General features: G+C 41.4%; 1 protein-coding gene across 1 annotated transcript in view; it reads left to right on the top strand.

The window, feature by feature from the left end:
- Window positions 1-21,657, top strand: part of lars2 (leucyl-tRNA synthetase 2, mitochondrial) — a 131,593-nt gene extending 109,936 nt beyond the window's left edge. Inside the window, exon 23 of the transcript XR_010020702.1 lies at window positions 21,075-21,657. The gene's annotated coding sequence lies outside the window, so the exon portion shown is untranslated. The remainder of the gene's footprint in view (window positions 1-21,074) is intronic.
- Window positions 21,658-22,294: the final 637 nt, after the last annotated feature.

Raw genomic sequence — 22,294 nt, forward strand, 5'->3', positions numbered from 1 at the left:
CAACCTGGCACTTAACGTCAGTAAGACAAAAGAGCTGATTTTGGACTTAAGGAAGGGTAAGATGAAGGAACATATATCAATCCTCATAGAGGGATCAGAAGTGGAGAGAGTGAGCAGTTTCAAGTTCCTGAGTGTCAAGGTCTCTGAGGATCTAACCTGGTCCCAACACATCAATGTAGTTATAAAGAAGGCAAGACAGCGGCTATACTTCATTAGGAGTTTGAAGAGATTTGGCATGTCAACAAATACACTCAAAAACTTCTACAGATGTGGTGGAGAGCATTCTGACAGGATGCATCACTGTCTGGTATGGACGGGCTACTACACAGGACCGAAAGAAGCTGCAGAGGGTTGTAAATCTAGTCAGCTCCATCTTGGGCACTAGCCTACAAAGTACCCAGGACATCTTCAGGGAGCAGTGTCTCAGAAAGGCAGCATCCATTATTAAGGACTTCCAGCACCCAGGGCATGCCCTTTTCTCACTGTCACAATCAGGTAGGAGGTACAGAAGCCTGAAGGCACACACTCAGCGATTCAGGAACAGCTTCTTCCCCTCTGCCATCTGATTCCTAAATGGAAATTGAACCCTAGGACACTACCTCACTTTTTTTAATATACAGTATTTCTGTTTTTTTGCACAATTTTTAATCTATTCAATATACATATACTGTAATTGATTTACTTATTATTTTTATTTTATTTTTTTCTTCTATATTATGTATTGTATTGAACTGCTGCTGCTAAGTTAACATATTTCACATCACGTGCCGGTAATAATAAACCTGATTCTGATTCTGATTCTGCATGTCTATTTTATCCAAACCTGTTATAATCTTCTACAACTCTGCCAATCTCTCCTCAATATCCCTTGCTTCAGGAAGAACAATCCCATCTTCCCCAAAAAGACCTTGCAATTAAAATCTTTCATCCCCTGAAATATTATGAAAAATTTACGCTTCACCCTTTGAACTATCTTCAAGTCCTTCCAAAATTGTGGTGACCAGACTATTGTTATAGTTTTGGTCTAATTAAAGCTCTGCAAAGGTTCGATATAACATCCCTGCTTTTGTACCCAATCCCATACCCTTTGTTTATGGAGCCCAATTATTCTCTCATTATGTCCGGCCAGGTTCCCAGATCTATATATTTGAACCCTCAAGTTAATCTATTCTGCCTCTCCCCAAATGCCAAAAAAATATCAATTGACATTTCTCCGCATCATATCCCATCTGCCTATTCTCAGTACATGCCATCCAGCACCAGGAGTTCGACCCAAATTGTGACTGCATTCTTTTGCAAAAAGTTGGCATCACCTTCACCTTTGGCAATGTGGGCAAGCTTTGAAATGTTACTCTGTATTCAATTATGCTTGGGGATCAATGTTGTCAGCAAAGCTCCACTGCTCAGGAGATCTTCCTCGATCAGTGTGTCTGGGCTCAAGTAGGAATAGTAAAGGCATCCGTTAGTCTTGCAAGACCATGGATCTGCGCCTGGAAATTCTTCACTCTCCAGGGCGCAGGCCTGGGCAAGGTTGTATGGAAGACCAGCAGTTGCCCATGCTGCAAGTCTCCCCTCTCCACAACACCGATGTTGTCCTAGGGAAGGGCATTAGGACCCATACAGCTTGGCACCAGTGTCATCGCAGAGCACTGTGTGATTAAGTGCCTTGCTCAAGGACACAACACGTTCCTTCGGCTGGGGCTCAAACTCACAACATTCAGATCGCTAGTCGAATGTCTTAACCATTTGGCCACATGCCCACATCAAGGAAGTAGGAATGATGCTGGATCATTTACCATTACTTGTTCTTTTCTTTAGGCAACTTATCTATATTTACACAATATTAACACTGACCCCCGCCCCCAAGCCTCACTTGTGTCAATCAATCTTTTAAGTGATTCAGAAGACTTTTGCTTGAAAAGTTTACCTTGGATATCCTCCCCTTTGGCCTGGCCAAAACTTATGTTTAAATTAGTATCCATTAAAACATAATTATCTGGTCTTCAGCACTTTGCTATTTGTAGGATGTTGCTAATATATGCTGCCTATAAAAGCTTAGGCATTCTAGAAGAGACACAATTTAGGAATGGAAATTCTTTTTTTTTAATTATGAGAAAGGGAGAAACCACAACTGACTTGTACATGATCACACAGACTTATGGACATTGAGTAAGAACGGATGTAATTCAACTGTGTTGTTCCTACAAATAAACAGAACTATACTCATCTCAGTCACAATTGAGGGACGGCTTAACATTTCAATATTAGTTATGTTCTTTAAAATAATTTTGGAAGAAGCACCAATGGAGAACATAAACTCAAGGTATTCTGCAGATGCTGCAAATCTTGAGCAGTCCTGATAAAGGACCTTGGCCCGAAACAACTCCACTATTTATTCCCCTCCATAGATGCTGTCTGACTCAGTGAGTTCTTCCAGCAATAATGGAGGATTTTTTTTTTCATTAAAGCTAGTATAGTGTTTAACAAAAAAAAACCAAATTGCAGCAATTACTGAATGTAGATTTTCTCCCTTACCTATGAGAGATTTGCAGCTTTGGGCTAAGTTGGAGAACTTGGTGCTCACTGTGGTGCAGAGCAGGCTGAGAAATTTAGTAGAGGCATTCAATATCATAATGACTTTGGATGGCTCCAGGCTGAAGATTAGCTGAGTTTGGCAGAAGAACTGGACGCTTGGATGCATTGTTGCCTTGCACGTGGTTAGGATTTGAAACAAATTTCTTGATGTTCAGTGGTAATTTTAGAAAGGAAATTGGAGAAATGCTTGAAAATAATCAGGTCTATGAGCGGAAAGTGGGAGTAGCCAGTTTGCTCTTTAAAACAACATACACAGACTGAATGGGATGAAAGACCTCTTGTATTGAACTATTTTCTAATACTGTAGAGTGAAAGTTTATTTTTAAATCCAAGTCAAATGAGACAAAACTAAAGGACAATGTATCTCTTGTCCATAAAATGCAGGTTTCATTCCATGCATAGAAAAAACTCAAATTTGAGATTTGAGATCATTTTCTTAGCATGAATCATATCTTTGTTTATTTTGAGTTGTGATAGATGCATTGCAGTGCTGGGAATAGGTATCTAAAGCAAGATGAATGTCTGTTTCCTGCCCCCATCTAAAAACAAAGGCATTTTTTAAAGTTAAGGCTGACAGATTATCACCAGAATCTCTCACATGATGTGGCAAAAGACAACAGCAAGCCAATGTATGTTCCACCTTCCCTCATTCAACACACCTTGGAGCTCACAGCGTTCTCAGTGTACCTTTTAATGATAGAATCGACATTCTGACTCTAAACTGCAATATATAAAGCGTATGATCCTCCTCTCTGATAACCTGCGCTCTCTGTCACCATTTACACTACGTAAGCTTCCAAATTTAGAAGATTGAAAGCTGCACTCCAAGTTATTAATGACAATTTCATAAATGTCCAGAGAATTCCCCTTCCCATCTTATCTGGAAATATACAATATTCCTTCATCACTGATTGGAACTCCTTGCTGTACAGCACTGTTGGTGTATTTCACCAGGCAACTCACCGTCACCATGTCTCTGGCACTTGGGCCTTGTCAGTAAATGCTGATCTTGCCAACAAAAGCCATGTCCCATAAGATGGGAAATAAACTATTAAAAATGACACACTTAACTCTGAGCCGCTACAGATAGAATTAATTTTCACCAGAAATCTGTAATGAGGGAGTGTACTGTAGCATCAAAATGCAGGGCTAAGATGGTACACAAGCCTTTACTGAGAGAGTTGTGAATGTCTGCTTTTCTCTGTTCAAGAGGGCTGTCAATACTTGCTTGTTAAGTACACGTAAGGCTGAAATCAATAGGCTTTCGTCTCAGAAGAAATCCAAGGGTATGAGTGGGAATCTGGGATTAAGGTAGACAATAAATGACATATATACAGATAGGTGCCAGAAAAGGGCCAGTAACATTATGAAGGATCTCACCCACCCTGCTCATGGACTGTTTGTCCCACTCCCATCAGGGAGGAGGCTACCTAGCATCCACGCCAGGACCTGTCATGGTCCAGTCCGTGAAATCCGCATTCCCGTTCACGGTCCAGTCCGTGGAGTCAGGACTCCAGGTCTTCCAGCTGTCCCTTGTTTGAGTTAATCATAGGCACCTGATTCCCATCTTTGGGCTTGCAATATAAGTAGCCTTGGGATTGAGTGTGGGCTGTTGGTTTGTCTCGTCAGTTCCCCTGCTGGGTGAAGGCTAGAGTGGCCACTTGTCATCTTTAGGCTGTGTTGGAGAACTGTTGCTTCATGGAGGCTTGCTGTCGGTAGTCGGAGCTGTCTTTGTGTGTATGGATTCAGCTGTTTCCTGGGCCAGCTGGGTGGCTGCCAGCCACTCCAAGCTAGGTAGGGATCTGGCTGTTTCTGTAGCTAGCTGAGCTTGCTGGCTGAACTGAGGCTTGGAGCTACCCCGGAGCAGAGATGGAACTGTCTGTTGTTCTTTGGTGTTTGTTTCTTCTTGTCCTTGCCTCTGTGGGGTAAGTCAGGCTGTTTTGCTGTTGCCCTGTGGGGGGAATCTCTCTTGTCCTTGCCTCTGTGGGGTAAGTCAGGCTGTTCTGCTGTTACCCTGTGGGGGGGGATCTGTCTTGTCTTGTCCTCGCCTCTGTTGGGTAAGTCCGGCCGTTCTGCTGTTACCTGACGGAGGGACCTGTCCCACCTTGGTGTGAAGATGAAGTTGAGTTCTGGCTTTTCTTAGGATAAGTCCTGGCTCTATGTCTATGTTCTGTCCTGTCTCATGTTAGTGTTGTGTTAAAGATGAGTCCTGGCTTGTCGAAGGATAAGTCCCGGCACTATATTGATGTTCGGTTCCCAGTCTGTCTCTGAGCTCCAAGAACCCAAGCCTCGACGATCGCGCAGCCAAGCTCAAGACTCAAGAACCCTAGCCTCGAGGATCCTGCAGCCAAGCTCAAGACCCCAGCCTCAAGCCTCAAGAGCTAAGACCCTAGCCTGTCTCCAAGTTCAGGCCTCTAGACCGCAGCCACGTCCTGTCCTTGCCTGGTTCTGGGGTCCGAGCGCGAGACAAGACCCAGGTTCTGGGTCCTTGTCCAGTCTTGGGCTTGGAGTCCAAGCCTTGTCCCCTAGTCCATGCTTCCTAGTCCTAGTCCTGGTCCCGCTTTCCCTAGCCCTAGTCTGCGTTCTTGTCCCTGCTCCTTGCCTGTATCCTGTCACATCCCTACTCCAGTCAAGACCTGTTCCTTGTACTTCAGTACCTGTGTCTCGCATTTGGGTCCGTTCCCAGCACACCATTGTGACAAGACCACCAGATTCAAAAACCATTACTTTCCCCAGGCAGTAAGGCTGATCAACACCACCCCACCCAACCATCACTATGTTATCGTTTCCTGTCAGTCACCTTATGTGCAGACACTCCTGTGCCTGGTGTCATTTTATGGACATACAATCAATCTATGGATATAAGCTATCTATGTATTTATATTTATTGTATTTTAATATTACTGTGTTCTTTATCTGAATTGTGAGTTTTTTTTGTTCTGCATCAGATCCAGAGTAACAATTATTTCATTCTCCTTTACATTATGGTACTGGAAATGAGATTAAACAATCTTGAATCTTACTGAATGATGGAGTAGTCTAGAGAGGTGCATGGTCTGCTGCTTCTACTTGTGTTCTCAAACAATTAAAACTGAGCTTCAGAAGCATATACTGAGCCACGGCTAGAGGACATGAGTAGTAAGAAAAGACTGAATGTTGGGATTTTATTCCTTGGAAAGTAGAAGATTGAATGGATATTTGATAGAAGTATACAAAATTATGGGGGAACAGAGAGGGTAAATGCAAGCAGGTTGTTTCCACTGAGGTTGGGTGGGGTCTGAGGTCTGAGCTAGAGGTCATGAGTTAAGGGTGAAAGGTGAAAAGTTTAAGGGGAATATGAGGGGAAACTACTTCACTCAGAGGGTCTTGTGAGAATGTGGAGCAAGCTGCCAGCTCAAGTGGTGCATGTGAGCTCGAGTTCAACGTTTAGGAAAAGTTCAGATAGATACATGGATGGCAGGGGTATAGACGGCTGTGGGCCAGGTGCTGGTCGATGGACTAGGCACCTTAAATGGTTTGGCTTGGACTAGATAGGCAAATGGGCCTGTTTCTGTGCATTACTTTTCTTTATAGTAGAGGTGATTTATGGAGTTTAACATAACTATCCTAAGTTTTATCAGACTCAAGATGCCAATATTACCATTGACATGTAGAGTTCAGAAGGATAAATCATCGGCGGGAACACTTGATCCATTACTCCTTTCAAAGAGCAATCAATTTGATCTCACTCCCTCCCCTATTCCTCATAGCTTTGGGTATTTTTTCTTCTGAGGTATTTATGCAATTCCATCTCTTTCACTGTTATTAAGTCTACTTCCACTACACTCACAAGCAGAACAACATTCTAGATCAATACACCTCATTGTATTTCCTCATTTTACCACTGGCTATGAAGCCAATTATGTTTTTTGGGCTGATATCTGATGTACTTCAGGCAAGATGAAGAGAGTCTAGTTAGAGAACCAATTTGATGAGTCTACCTTTCAAAAGTGTACTTGTTTTGAACCAAATAAATTTGGAGGGAAAATCTACATGGAACACTTCCACTGCATTTCATACCATTGACCGACACCTTGTAATTGGGATAAGTCAGGGAAACAGTGAAATTGTTTCACATTGATTTCTGAAACACACAAAAAATTTGTACAGCACTTTCAATAGCAAGACACCCCAAGTATTTCACAGGAGGTTCAGCAAATGCATTAAGCCACTTAAGGAATCAAAACAAAATGAAGCAAAGGGAAAGGAGCTCTTCTCCCAGGCAGCTAATCTGATTAATCATTCTAATTATCCCTCACCACTGACCACTTGCCCTCTCTGTCTATTACCCCATTACTACACTGCAAATACTTTAAACCACTTTTTATAATGCTGTTTACATTGTGAATACATGCTGATATTTATGTATTTATGCACATTTTATTCCATATCCATACTTTAGCCTCTAACTTTAATTTTTATATAATTATACTTTATAATTGTTGAATAGTGCTTTTTTGCATGTCACACCTCGACCAACACCATAGCAAATTTCTAAAACATGTAATATCCAAAATGCAGCAAGTAAAGTTGATTCTTGATTTTAGCCACATAACCTCGTGAGTGTCACAGTTAGTGGACCTGCTGCCTCCCGGTGCTAGGGACCTGAGTTGACTCCTGACCTTGATTACTGGCTGTGTGGAGTCTGCTTGTTCTTCATGTGGCTACATGAGTTACCTCCAGGTGCTGGAGCTGATAGGTAAATTGCACTGAGTTTGCAGCCTAGATCAGTGGGGGGAGGGGGGAGTCATTGGGAATATTGGGAGAATGAAAATCTGGTTAATGAAGGTCTAATGTATAGACCATAAAACCATAAGACAGAGGAGCAGATGTCAGCCATTTGACCCATCAAGTCTGCTCTGCCATTCCATCATGAGCTGATCCAACCTCCCATTTAGTCCCACTCCCCTGCCTTCTCACCATAACCTTTGATGCCCTGGCTACTCAGATACCTATCAATCTCTGCCTTAAATACACCCAATGACTTGATCTCCACTGCTGCCCGTGGCAACAAACTCCACAGATTCACCACCTTCTGGCTGAAAAAATTTCTTCGCATCTCTGTTCTGAATGGGCATCCTCCAATCCTTAAGTCATGACTTCTCGTACTAGACTCCACTACCATGGGAAACAACTTTGCCACATCCACTCTGTCCATGCCTTTCAACATTCGAAATGTTCCTATGAGGTCCCCCCTCATTCTTCTAAACACCAAGTGATACAGTCCAAGAGCGATCAAATGTTCCTCATATGTTAACCCTCTCATTCCTGGAATCATTCTAGTGAATCTTCTCTGAGCCCTCTCCAACGTCAGCACATCCTTTCTTAAATAAGGAGCCCAAAATTGGTGGGCAGTCTGGATGAACTGAAGGACCTCTCCCTGTGACTGAAACTCTAAATGCTGAAGGAAATACTGGGGGAGGGGGGCAAGGTCATGAAGACAATTGAAAACAGGGGTGAGAATTTTATAGTTGAAGTATTGCTCAGATGAACAAAGAGGTGAATACTAAATTTTAAAAACACCAGCTGTGAAGAGAAGCTAAATACATATAAACCACAACTTCAACTAAAATTAAACATTTAGATCCAAGCAACAGTTTCTAAAAAAAAATGAGTTAGATGTAAAGTTGATATGAAACCCTTTACATCATTCACTATCATTGAATATAACTTCCACCCACAACCTTCCCAAAATTCCTTAGTGCAACTGTTAATTCCAATTGTGAGTAATGTTTTTTTTGTTTTCAAACTATCTGCAAGGAAAGGATTGTGATAGTCCTGTTATCATGTTGCCCTGATTTTAGCATGTATTTCTTCATGTCAATGCATCTACTTCGTTTGTACATCCCTGTCTGTATATGTTCAGCATGCTAGGTAGCTGTCGGTAGAAATTCAGGATTGTTGAAATTTGGATAATTCCCTCCATATACATTATTGTTGTTTATCACAAAATATTTTCTTTGAGCAGACTCCTGCTCGCTGTACCCCCAAGTTGCTTGGCTGTGCAGTAACTGAAATGCTCCTGTGCACATAGCCTTTGTTGCCATGCAGCTGAAATTGAACACAGCAAGAAAAACTTGATGAAACATGAAAGTTTTCATTGTTGTATTGTATTTCATTATACCCATCAATTAATATATAAAATCAAAAGTACTGTATGTGATTTTTTTCAGTTTTCATTCTAAATATTAATAGTAGGCATTCAACAAAAAAATTAAAGTGCTGCGTAGTTTTCAGGCCATGTAAAAATTTCCTGCTCAGAGCAACAGTCCGTGCAGCTGTTTTAATAAAAAAAAATTAGAGGGAATATTTCCCCTGCCCCAGATGAACAAAAGTGTATGCACATTATGAATGGAATGTTGTATGACTCAGGGCAATTACTCCATATTCACCTCAAGATTTCCTGAAAGCAGTGTAGAATGATCACTTAATGCACCTGATTTCTCCAGTGGCCAGAAAAACATGTTGCTAACAAACCACATTTTTCAAACTGAACTACGAGTTGTTTATTTAAAGGAAGAAGGACAGAGGCAAGTTCAAAGAGCAGATGAAAGAACAGGATTTTACATAGCTTTCATTGGCAATTTCAAACGTCTTTCAGAGACCTCGATTAACAAAATCAAACTAATGGAGGACCAAAGAGATTTGGGATCCACCTACATGCATGATTAAGATGTCATTGATAGGAAAAGAAAATAAGAAGCAAAGTTAATGAAATGCTGATTTTTATTCCTAGGGCATGTATAATTTCAGTCTACGGCAATCTGGTTAACTCTTAACTTTCCGTCATATAAGTACCAGCATTGTCCTGTATCCTGGTATTGAATTGAAAAACTAAGTTAGGAAACATTTCTACATGTACAGGCCAGTTGAAGTATGGAAGTAATTTCCACAAATGACAACTCATCTTTTTTCAATTGTTATCTTTAATAACTAAGGATCTTAACGTACTTTATACAAAAGCAGGTTTATGGATTTGGGTCAGCGATCAACTGTACTGAATGGCAGAAAGCATCAAGTGGTTAAGAAGCTGCACCCACTTGTCGCAGGCCGGGTATCCTGCAGAAAGGGACTTGCCCTCTGCCTGACCAAATTCTTTCCGTCATTAATTAGGTACAGGTTAGAAGAGTGATGAAGTACTTCTGACTTCTGTGGACGAGAGTACCTCCAAGCGTACGACTCCGTCCCAGACAAGGTGCCCTGCTTTTTGACATCCTATCCATTGCTCAAAAGGAATACACCCTCTACCACTGGCAACCGTGACAATGCGTGTCCCATTTACAAAATGAGTTGCAACCATTTAGTAGGGTCTTGCCTTGCCTTACAAGGTGCGAAACGAAAGACTGTGTGGCGCGCCACTCCTCACACAGACAGTAGGTGGCCGTAGACTCACAAAGAGTTCATCCGCCCTTTGATAGGTTTTGTTTTTAGTCCTGCTGGGTGCCTACACACCCTCCTCCCTGGTTAACTGAAGTGCACCAGGGGGTGTGCTGGTTGAGTGGCCGACAACCCGACCCGAGACAGGTAGTACTGAGCTACGTGGTACCCGTAGCAAGGCAAGACCCTGACCTGACTATGAAGTAGTAGTATTTAGTAGGGTCCCTGCAAACCCAAGATTAGCACAATACAGAAAGACAAAAAAGACGACAGATACAGTATAAACACCACCACCTCCAAATAACATGCTGTTTTGACTTAGAAATAAATCAGTGTTCATCCATTGGCACTAGATCCAAATACAGGAACTCATTCCAATTAGCATTGTGAGAGTAACTGCTCTTGAACATCTGCATAGTTCAGGAAAGCACCTCTCCACTACTAACTCAGATAATGTTTAGTTTTATTTGCCACATGGGCATTGAAACATCGAAGCATACTGCAAAAAGCCTTGTTTCTGCATCAACCATCAATACAATCCAAGGATTCTGCTGGGGGTAGACCGCAAGTGTCGCCATGCTTCCAGCACCAACATAGCACACCCCCAGCTTACTAACCCTAACTGTACATCTTTGGAATGTGGCAGGAAACCAGAGGAAACCCACAGGGTCACGGGGAGAACGTACTGTTATGTACCCCGTAACTGGGTTGCAAACCAGCAGAAATGGAACGCTCGTTGGAGTCTGTGATTACTAGGAACTAATAAAGTTTTATTAAAGAAATAAGTAATACAGTACACTAATCGCAAGGATATAAATGTACCAGGTTAGCAATGATAATACACACATATACGCACAAATAGGGTAATAGGAATCAACCAAGCTCTATCGCAGTCTAGGGGTAAAATGATCAGTCTTAAGTGAAGCAGAGTTCAGTTCAGTTTAGTGCAGTTCGAAGTAATTGCTGTTGTACTATTGGGGAGAAAGAGAGAGAGAGTGAGAGATGCAGTTGGTTTCAGGCAGACCTTTTGATGTCTTCTAATCCCGCTGTGGTCACTGACTGTGACCACTCTGTTCCGGATATGATCGTTCTTCCGCGGTGAACCCGGTACCCAGGCAAGGGCGGACACACACCCCAGGTTCCCACCGATCGTACCTTTGCACCCTGTGAGCCTCTTGACCGATTCCCGCAAACCGGTCCTCCAAACTTCCACCAACTTGTGGGGGCACACTGCTCTTTCCAGGGTCTCGTGGCGTCCCGTGCCTTAGCAAACCCCTTTTTATCCCCCTGCTGGGGTATCATCTGTCCATCAAACTTCAAACAGTTCAGGTTCAAAGCAAACGGTCTGTCAATATCTGAATTGTGTTTCTTTCTCGTTAATCTCTCTCTTCTCTCTTATTAGCATTTTGAATGTTTCTCCATTGTCTTCCATTATCTCTCTCATTAGCATCATCCGTCCGGTAGCTCTGCTTGGCGTCACACATGACAGTACAAACTCCTTACAGACAGAGGCAGGAATGGAACCCTGAGCAGTGATTGCTGGTTGCTGTAAAACAATGCGCTAACTGCTACACTACTGATTCAACTCAATGATAAAAGAGGATAAGCAATAACTACTGGCCTTACAAACAACACACACATCCAACATATCAATGTAAGCTGGTCATGTAGAAGACAGGAGGATTATCATTCCATCTGGTTTCAATACAAAGCAAAACTGGGTGGCCAATTTTAGGTCAGAATTTATTTAGGAATGAACCTAGAAATTGTTGGCCTTTTTTAGTTTCAAAAGATCTAATAAATAATATCAGTAAAACAAAGGAAATTTACTGCTTCATTTGATGCTTTAATGAATCTTAATCTATCTTAAGCATGTGTTTTCATAATTTTTCCAAAGCTCTGACAAACTGGAGCCTGAAGACCGACACTCAATGATTTAGGGCAATATGCTTAAAATGCTTGAGGAGCTCAGCAGGCCAGGCAGCTTCTGTGGAAAAAAAGTACAGTTGATGTTTCGGCCTAAAAATTCAATGGTACTTTATTCCATAGGTGCTGCCTGGCCTGCTAAGTTTATCCAGCATTTTGTGTGTGTTGCTTGGATTTCCAGCATCTGCAGATTTTCTCTTGTTTGTTTACAATGATTTAGGAACAGCTTCTTTCCTGTCGCTGTCAGATTTCTGTTCAGTCCGTGAAACTGAACACTATTTTGTTATCCCAATGCAACTCCCTTGTCCATTCATTCCTCCTCACTGGTCTCCCTCCTGGCACTTATCCCTACAAGCGGAACAAATGCTGCTCCGGCCCCTGCGTCTCCTCCCTCACCACCATTCAGGGATCCAAACAGTCCTTCCAGGTGAGGCGACACTTCACTTGTGAGTCTACTGGGGTCATCTACTGTATCCGGTGCTCTCGATGTGGCATCCTGTATATCGGTGAGACCCAACATAGATTGGGAGACCGTTTCGCTGAACACCTATACTCCGTCTGCCACTAAAAGCAAGATCTCCCAGTAGCCACCCATTTCAATTTCACTTCCCATTCCCATTCTGATATGTCAGTCCACGGCCTCCTCTACTGTCATGATGAGGCTACACTCAAGTTGGAGGAACAGCACCTTATATTCCATCTGGGTAGCCTCCAACCTGATAGCATGAACATCGATTTCTTGAACTTCTGGTAACTCTCCCCGGCCCCCCCCCCACCTTCACCATTCACCATTCCCCATTCCCATTTCCCTCATTCACTTTATCTCCTTACTTACCCGTCACCTCCCTCTGGTGCTCCTCCCCCTTTTCTTTCTTCCATGGCCTTCTGCCCTCTCCTATCCAGCCCTTTATCTCTTTCACCAATCTACTTCCTAGCTCTTTACTTCACCCCAGCCCCCCTCCAGGTTTCACCTATCACCTTGTGTTTCTTCCTCCCCTCCCCCACCTTCCGAATCTGACTCCTCGTCTTTTCTTTCTCCAGTTGTGATGAAAGGTCTCAGCCTGAAACGTCGACTGTACTCTTTTCCATAGATGCTGCCTGGCCTGCTGAGTTCCTCCAGCATTTTGCGTGTGTTGCTTGGATTTCCGGCATCTGCAGATTTTCTCTTGGTGTGTTTTGGACTACTTCGTTAGTCCGTTTCTTTTGCATTATTTATTTATTTTGTAGTTTAACGTAATTCTTATGTATTTGCAGTCTACTGCTGCCATAAAACAACAAATGTTATGACATAAGTGATAATTAATTCTGATTTTATGCTCCTTCGACACATAGTCATATTAAACCTACTGTCTTTCAAACTCCTTCAACTAAATTCAGAAACACTTTTTAATATGCATCTAAAACTATCTGAAATCATATGAGCAGAAACAGCTGTAAACTTCAGAGTGAATTAAATGTTTTCCATGTCTCAAAAACTCCTATTATCAAACCTTGCTTCTCCTAAAACGAATTCACTTCTCAAATGCTATTTATTAATGCAGTGTTATGAACTGGGAACAACATTTTGAAGCCTTTCATTTTGTTTACTAGATGCTGTAATTTTGCAGATGCACTTTTTAAACATGCCTCTTCTAGATGGTGGACTATCTATATTGTAAATATTAGACTAATTTATTGTACATGAAATTTATAAATAATCATATTACATTTACAATGAGTTTCAGTTTACAGTATTTCATAGAAAGGCTTCATAAAATGGGCAACAGCAGAGCAAGCCATGTCAGTAGTGCTTGTGGTTAAATACAGGAAAATCCCTGAAATGAGTGGGGATTTTTGCCATCTTACCTTTAATTTCCCTCACTGAGGATCATCACCTTATCGTGGCTTCTAAGTTCTTGAGATCCTTAAGGTATTGTCATTTGGACCTTAGCTCCTGCGAGGGTCACCCATGGTGGTAAGTCAAGGGGGAGGATCCAGGCAAAGAGTGATCCAGTGGTGGAGCTGGCAGAGGATGGTGACACATCACAACACTGTGAAGACTGAAGAAGGCTGCAGCAGTGAAGGGTCTCGAGTTGTCTTGCATTCCACCCCACTGGACTCTGACCCCGGTTCTGACCAGAACCATGCGGTGGCTGCCCATGCATCAGATTCCTCACGTCAAACTAAATCATACATAGGCATTTCCATCCAGGGAATGATCTCTTAGGAGAACACCATGCTCAACTCAAGTGATAACACAATTACTACCTCTAATTTTCTCTCCAGAATTTAACCCACTGAAATATGTTCCATCTTGACAGGTTGAAGAGATTTGTGCATTTTTGCTTTGGAAGGAAAGGATATAGTTATAGAGGATTCTAGTTAGTTGACTGAGTCAAAAGCTTTGGGTTAATGTCCTGCTCCAAGCATAAGTGCTGAAATCCAGTGGTGTGTCAAAAGGGGTCACTCTCTTTGAATTAGATTTTAGCTTGAGGTGAACATAAAGTATACCAGACAACATGATTGTGAATGGAAAAAAAAAGGAGTTATTCTTGTCGTGTCTTGGACAGTATTTATCCTTCACTTAAAGTCACTGAAACTGATCATCTGGTTTCAACCAATCATCACACTGCTTGCTATACACAAACTGGCTGCTATGTTTCCTTCATAAAACAGTGGTTAGATTTCAGAAGAAGTAATTTTCTGTTAAGCTCCTTGAAACATGCTGAGGTCATGACAGGTTTCTGCAGATATGTACTGGAAATGGTATGTGGAGAGAATGCTTCCATACAGGAGGATTCATCAGCTGCCACAGAGAAGGAATCACTCTTTCTTGCAATGTCAGCTGCTACAGTGTGGAGCATAAGAAATGATCCAGCCAGAGAGCCTGGACTGTTTCAAAAGGAAATTCGACAATTGCATATGAGAAAAGAGAATCTGATGAAGGGCTAAAATAAAGGAGATTCCTATGAGGCTGGACTGTGTGTTTCTATACTGTATGTCTTTCATAGATTATTAATTCAAGAAATCTAACCACCAATGGTAATATCAGCCTCTGTTGTCAGATTTCCAGCATCTGTAGTTTTGATTTTTAGCATTTGTTGTGCATCCTAAAGCCTCTTAAACCCAATAGGCCACTTCAATTGCCAGGCAATGATAGTGGTTTCCCAACCCCAAAATAATTTAATGACAGTTCTATCAAGGTCTAACTAACAAATTAAATGATTAATATTTTAAAGCTCTTGGCTGCTCTGATAGGATTTGAACTCATGTCTCCACTACATTGATCAAAGATGTTGGATTATTTTACTCAGGGTGTTGGCATTGGCATGATATACTGTATGTAGTAAATAGGTTGGAGCTGGACCTGGTCCGCTGCCTGCAGTGACTGCACTCCCAACTTTCCCTGAGTGGGATGGACAGGGTCTGTCTCACTGGCCCTGTGTGTTCTGTGAGGTCTGAATGGCAGTGAAATGTGGAGGTTCCGTGCTTGAAACACTCTGATAACCCCACTGCTGGCAACAGAACTTTGTCACTTTAATACTTCAGGTGCCTTTGATATATAGACATTTAAAATATTTAAAAAATTTAAGTAAACAATTATAAAAATTATTTTGGAAATTTTAAAGTAAAATATAATGCCTTCGTTAGTCAACATAAAAGTTGGGATGTCATGTTGCAGCTGTACAAAACTTTAGCCAGGCCACATTTTCAGAATAGTAAACAACAGGAATTCTGCAGATGCTGAAAATTCAAGCAACACACATCAAAGTTGCCGGTGAACGCAGCAGGCCAAGCAGCATCTGTAGGAAACGTCGACTGCACCTCTTCCTACAGATGCTGCTTGGCCTGCTGCGTTCACCAGCAACTTTGATGTGTGTTGCTTTTCAGAATAATGTTCAGTTATGGTTGTTGCATTATACCAGATACAGAAGCTTCACAAACAGATGCAGAAGAGGCTCTCCAGGACGTTCTTTGATCTCACTTTCAAGAACTCTTCATTTCATGTTTTTGATGTTTATTTCTTATTTTTGTATAATTATTTTTCTTAATTTATTTTTGTATCTGCACCGTTTGTTGTCTTCTGCACACTGGTTGTCCCCTCTGTTCTGCAGCCTTTCATTTATTCTCTTATAGTTGTTGGATTTATTGAGTATGCCCACAAGAAAATTAATCTCAGGGTGTATATCATGACATGTATGTACTTTGATAATAAATTTCCTTTGAACTTTGGGATTAGAAAGTACTAGCTATAACGAAAGATTAGACAAACTTGTATTGCGTTGGAGAATGAGGAGGTGACGTGATAGAAATATAAAGGCATTGAAAGAGCAGACAGTCAGAGTCTTTTTCCCTCAGGATAAAAATGTCATAGACTAAAGACATATCTTAAAGATGAGAGGGGGAAAGTTCACCGGAGATTTACATTTTTTTCCACACAGAAAATGGTAGATGCTTAGAACATGCAGCCATGGAAATGGTGAAAGCAGATAGGACAGTCAACTTTCAGAGGCATTTGGAAAGACACATGAACGGAAAGGGAATTGGGAGTTATAGATGACATGAAGCTAGATATACACTACAGTTTAAATTAGCATCATAATCTGCACAGACATCATGGGCCAATGCTCATATATGTCCTATGATGTTGTACTACGTCCAAATAAGGTTAAAAAAGGAAAACATAAAATTTAACACTTAAAGGCCACTTAGAGATCATTAAAAATCTTGAAGCAAGATAATTTAAAACCAAGAGCAATACCATCTTAAACAAAAGAGATTCTGCAGATGCTGGAAATCTTGAGCAGCGTGCACAGAATTCTGGAGGAACTCAGCAGGTCAGGCAGCATCTATGGAGGGGAATGAACAGACAACGTTTCAGGCCAGGACCCTTCATCAAGACTCATGATATATTTTATTTGTGTTTATTTATTTATTTAGAAATACAGTATGGTAACGGACACTTCTGGCCCAACGAATCTGTGCTGCCCGATTACACCAATGTGACTAATTAACCTACTAACCCGCCTTTGGACTGTGGGAGGAAACTGGAGCACCTGGAGGAAACCCACGTGATCTGGAGGAGAACATACAAGCTTCTTACAGATAGTGACGCAACTGAATCTGAGTTACTGATGAAAGTTCTCAGCCTGAAATGTCAACTGCTTATTCTTCATAGACGCTGCCTGACTTTTGCATGTGCTGAGCATCCTCATCTCCTTTCCTGGCCAAGCACTTATTGAAATCTGCAGGCCTTCAGATCCTGTACCCAGGGGAAATCCAACATATCTAGGCCACGGAAGCCAAGAAACTAACAGATTTCAGCCTCCAAAACTGTCCACATGCTTGGGACTCAGTACATTCGTGCAAACATGCAAATTGCTTCAGATCAAATGGCTGAATGCCAGCAATTCCATTTGGTACTGACTTTGTCAGCCAGGGTTACTCATCCAATAGAAATTCCACTGAGGAAATTGAGTATAAAATTAGAGTAATTTCTGTCCATAACGTTTTGTAGTTTCTCTGCAAACAGGCCACATGTTGCTAAGGGGATATTTTTGATTCAAGACATCGCTGGCCAGGCTGTACTCTGTTAACAGCTGATTCACCTAGAGATCTGCCACGTTATCAATAGCAGGATGGTGGTCTGCATTTTCAAATCTATGTGAGATGTGGTCTAAATATATATACCCGAAGAAGAAAGAGAAGAAGCGGGAGCAGTGATAGGCCGTACAGCCCCGTATGCCTGTTCCCTGAAGAGTATTGATAGTGGCTGGGGACACTGTCTTTACAAATTGCCAATACTCATCAGAGACTGTCTGCCTGGCGTAACCAAGACTTGCGATGTGCTCCGACTTCTCAAGTGTGCATCCATCACCTGCTCCCTTGGCTTCAGTGACCCTGATCAGAGGGTGAAGCAGGTCCTGCACCTTGCCCTGGGGTGACCTGCGGGCTAGTGAAGAAGTGCCTTACACCTCCTGCTGCTTGACTGCGCTATCGACCATTGCTTCTATCACTTTGCTGTTGACTGAGAGTAGACTAATGGGTCAATAACTGGCCAGTTTGTATTTGCCCTGCTTCTTGTGGACAGGATGTATTTGGTCAATCTTTCACATAGCTGGGGAGATACCAGTGTTGTAGCTGTGCTGAAAAAGCAAGGGTCAGGTTCCAGAGCGAAAGTCTTTTGTATGTGTGCCAGAATGTAGGAAATTCCGAAAGTTCATTTCCAACTTTGTGTTAAATGGCCAAACTTCATTCCTGACACTCTGCTCCCAGTTACTGACTCATCACTGAGAGGATCATAGTGGTTAGTGTATCGCTATTACAGTGCTAGAGATCTGGGTTCAATTCTACTGCTGACTGTACGGAGTTTGTACATTCTCCCTATGATCATGTGGGTTTCTTCAAGGATGCTCCAGCTTCCTCACCCATTCCAAAAAGATACAGTTTAGTAGGTTAATTGGTCACATGGGTGTAATTGGGCTGGAAGGACCTGTCACTGTGCTGTATCTCTAAATAAAATAAAGCCTCTTGTTAAGTATTGTGAATCCTTCACTGAACCTCAACACGATCATTTCTGATTTTTCTAACATTCAGTGACGTGACTGATCTTCCTCAATCATTCTTTACAGGACAGCCGCCTTAGCCAGGGAATTCACACTGCACCAACTCTAAGGCAATATGTCGGTCTCCAGATCTGGGCATTGAAACTGTACTTGGTATTCCAATGTATCCTCAATAAGGCCATTTGCAATCCCAGCTAAACCTCATTCATTTTATCCTCCAACAGAACTTTTGTAATATTGCCATTGGAACTTTTATACCTAACCGAGAGACAGGGTCCCGTAAGACCACAGAACACAGGAGCAGGGTGTGATCATTCAGCTCATCAAGTCTGCTCCACCATTCGATCATGGCTGATTTATTTTCCCTTTTAAACCCATTCTTCTCCATTCCCCTTGTAACCTTTGATACCCTTACTAACCAAAAAAACTATCAACCTTTGCTTTAAATGTACCCAATGATTTGACCTCTACAGCCATCTGGGGCAATAAGTTCCAGAGATTCACAATCCCCTGGCTAGAGAAATTCCTCCTTGTATCTTTTCCAAAGGGATGTAATTCCATTATGAGGCTGTGCCCTCTGTTCCTAGATTCATTCAATATTGGAAACATTCTCTCCATGTCAAGTCTAACTAGGTCTCAGTTTAATGTCTCATTCAGAAGATGATATATGAAACATAGTGACACTGGCCATGTCATTCTAAGTTTTGTGCCCAGCTCCTCAGAGTGGAATTTGAACTTGGAATCTTTTAATTCAGAGGCAAGGGGGCTACCCGCTGAGCCACAATGACTAAATCAGAATCATACAATAGGAAATTGAATGAATCCTAACGCTATTTTACAGGAACAACTGCTACCTTCTAGCAGTGCAGCTTGCAATTCTTTCACCAACAAACTACTTTCATTAAAAAGAAGTAATAGTTACAGCCCAGTCCATCACTGGTAAAGCTCTCCCCACCATTCAGTACATTTACACGGCGAGGTGTTGCAGGAAAGTAGCTTCCATATTCAGGGACCCCCACCACCCAGGTCATGCTCTCTTCTCGCTGCTACCATCAGGAAGAAGGTACAGGAGTCAAGACTCACTCCACTAAGTTCAGGAGCAGTTATTACCCAACAATCAGGCTCTTGAACCAGAGGGGATACCTTCACTTGCGCAACACTGAACTGTTCCCACAACCTATGGACTCACTTTCAAGGACTCTTCATCTCATGTTCTCAATATTTATTGCTTATTTATGTATAATTACTATTATTTCTTTTTGTTTTCTTTTTGCATTTGTACAGTTTGGTTTTTCTTTGCATACTGGTTGTCCGCCCTGTTGAAGCAGTCTTTCATTGATTCTATTATGGTTATTGAACTTATTGAGTATGCCCACAACCAAATGAATCTCAGAGATGTATATGATGATGTATAATGTATGTACTTCAATAAAATTTACTTTTGAACTTTGAACTTATTCTCTGAACTTACTTTAGAAGTTATTTTGTTAATCACCACCAGTCACAAAATCATGCATATTGCCAAGCAGATAGATTGTCAGCTATTATGACTTATCAGCTATCTAAATATTACCAAATATCATGCCAATTTAAGAAAAGATAAAGATTGCAGTATTGTCCTTTTTCCAGCAAGTTTTAGAGATAAGTATGTAACAGTCTGATATTTAACATATTGGGAACTTTGTCTTCACTCTGTGCAATGTAACTCTATGATTGTATCATTTGTTATATTGTTCAAATAAGGTCACAGTCTCCCAATTGACCATTTGCCAGAGATACAGAGAATATTGTTAGCTGGAGCACCAAATAAGCAGTTTGTCTTTAGCTTGCACAGACTATTTATGTTTTCAGAAATTAACTTAATTAATGTATATCTCAACCTTCTCTTTCCACGAGAAAGAATCCCAGTCTATTTGGTTTTATCTGATGTCCTAACTTGAGTTCTGGTATCATCTTTGCAAATCGTTTTGCATTCTGTCCAATGCCTTCATATCCTTTTCCTCTAATATAAAGACTTGATAAATGGATAGGATTCCAGATGTGACCTAACCTATGTTGTGAAGTATATACATTTAACAAAATTTTGTCTTGATTAGTAGGGGGGTCAATGGTTACAGAGAGAATGCAGGAGAATGGCATTGTGAGGGTTAATAAATCAGCCATGATGGAATAGCAGAACAGACTCAATCGGCCAAATGGGCTAATTCTGTTCCTTTGTCTTATGGTCTTTGTGTGCGCCATAGTGGAGATATTCAAAATATTATACATTTGTATTGATTTATAAGCTTTTTTCTTCCATTCACCCCAGTACAAAAGTTATTCCTGATTTAGCAGCTTGGTTTTGCTTTGTCCCATCTGGGGAGATAAATTGCAGCAAATCATCCATTGTTTCCTTCTGCAAAAATGAGAAACCGACTTTATATTCATGGTAAGCCATAACCTACCAGTGGTGCTAAACCTAGTGTGGGATGGTGATTAATAAGCCTTTGTTTTAATTTTGCTGATCCGGTGAAGTATATTCCAGTTAACATAATGATCAGGAAAAAGAATCTGCATTTGCATTTAGATAAACATATTCCATGTTTTTTTCAGGTCATCCCGTCATCCCAAAGCACTCTGTGATCAGGCGTAATCACTGCTACATCATAGGAAATATGGCTAATTTGCAGAGGAAGTTCTCACAACCAGCAATGGAATTTGTTTGTGACTTCGAGTGAGAGATAAATACTAGCCAAGAGAGTTGAGAGACTTCCTTTTGAAACACTGATGTTGTATCTTTGGTATTCATCTGAAAGAGAAAAGAGGGCCTTGGTTTAACATCAGAAGTGAAAGATGGCACGTCTTACAATGCTGCATTGTCTTGGTGCTCTACTGAAGTATCAGCCTTCATTTTGTGATCCAGTCACTGGAACAGACGAAAATTCTCTTCCATTCTTCTGGTGTTTGCTTGTTACTATCCCTGGGATAATTGAAGTACCCTCTTAACGTTTCTCTGTCATTCTGATATGTTTCTGCGTTTTCCCCCCATCTTCTTCCCAGTACGTGCTTCCCTATTGTATAAAACCAGTGGAGTCACAGTCTCAACTCAACGTGCTCAGTTCCTCCGGAGTTTGCTTTCTGCTCAATGTTCCCTTGTTCCTTAATTCAAATGCCCGACGCCAGCCCCCGAGGCCTCAGTCGACGTAGTAGTAGTAGTTAATTCAAAGCAAATGGATTCTTTCCTCAGCTCTTCACCAACATTATTACCTTCCAGTACCTTCTATCTAGGAATATAAATTTCCCCATCCTTCTCTTTCAGCTGTTTCTCTGTTAATGCCATTACATATTATTGTTATCTGATGATTTACCACGTTCTATGCAGCTATCTTTTTCACTCAAGTGCCATCTTAGATTGCTTCACACATACTTGTCTGTTAATCCTTCATAATGAATTTGAAAGAGACAGCTCATGGTAAATTCAATGCATAAATATGACTATTAAGTCCAATATAGAATTCAAGGTCAACTCACTACCCTGAGGTATGGTCAAAATGATTAATATAACTGTAATTCATATGAGCATAAATCAGTACAGGAGACCCTTCTTCACATCAAAAAGTTGAGCTGGCCCTTTGAGTGACATATACTCAGCGGCCACTTTACCTCCTGTACCTAATAAAGTGTCAACTGAGTGTACGTTTCTGCTCTTTTGCTGGTGTATCCCATCCACTTCAAGGTTCAACATGTGGTGCTTTCAGAGATGCTCTGCACGCCACTGTTGTAACATTGGTTATCCGGGTTACTTGCACCTACTTGCCAACTTGAACCAGTCT

This window comes from Mobula hypostoma, chromosome 17 (assembly GCF_963921235.1).
Source record: "Mobula hypostoma chromosome 17, sMobHyp1.1, whole genome shotgun sequence".
Lineage (NCBI taxonomy): Eukaryota > Metazoa > Chordata > Chondrichthyes > Myliobatiformes > Myliobatidae > Mobula > Mobula hypostoma.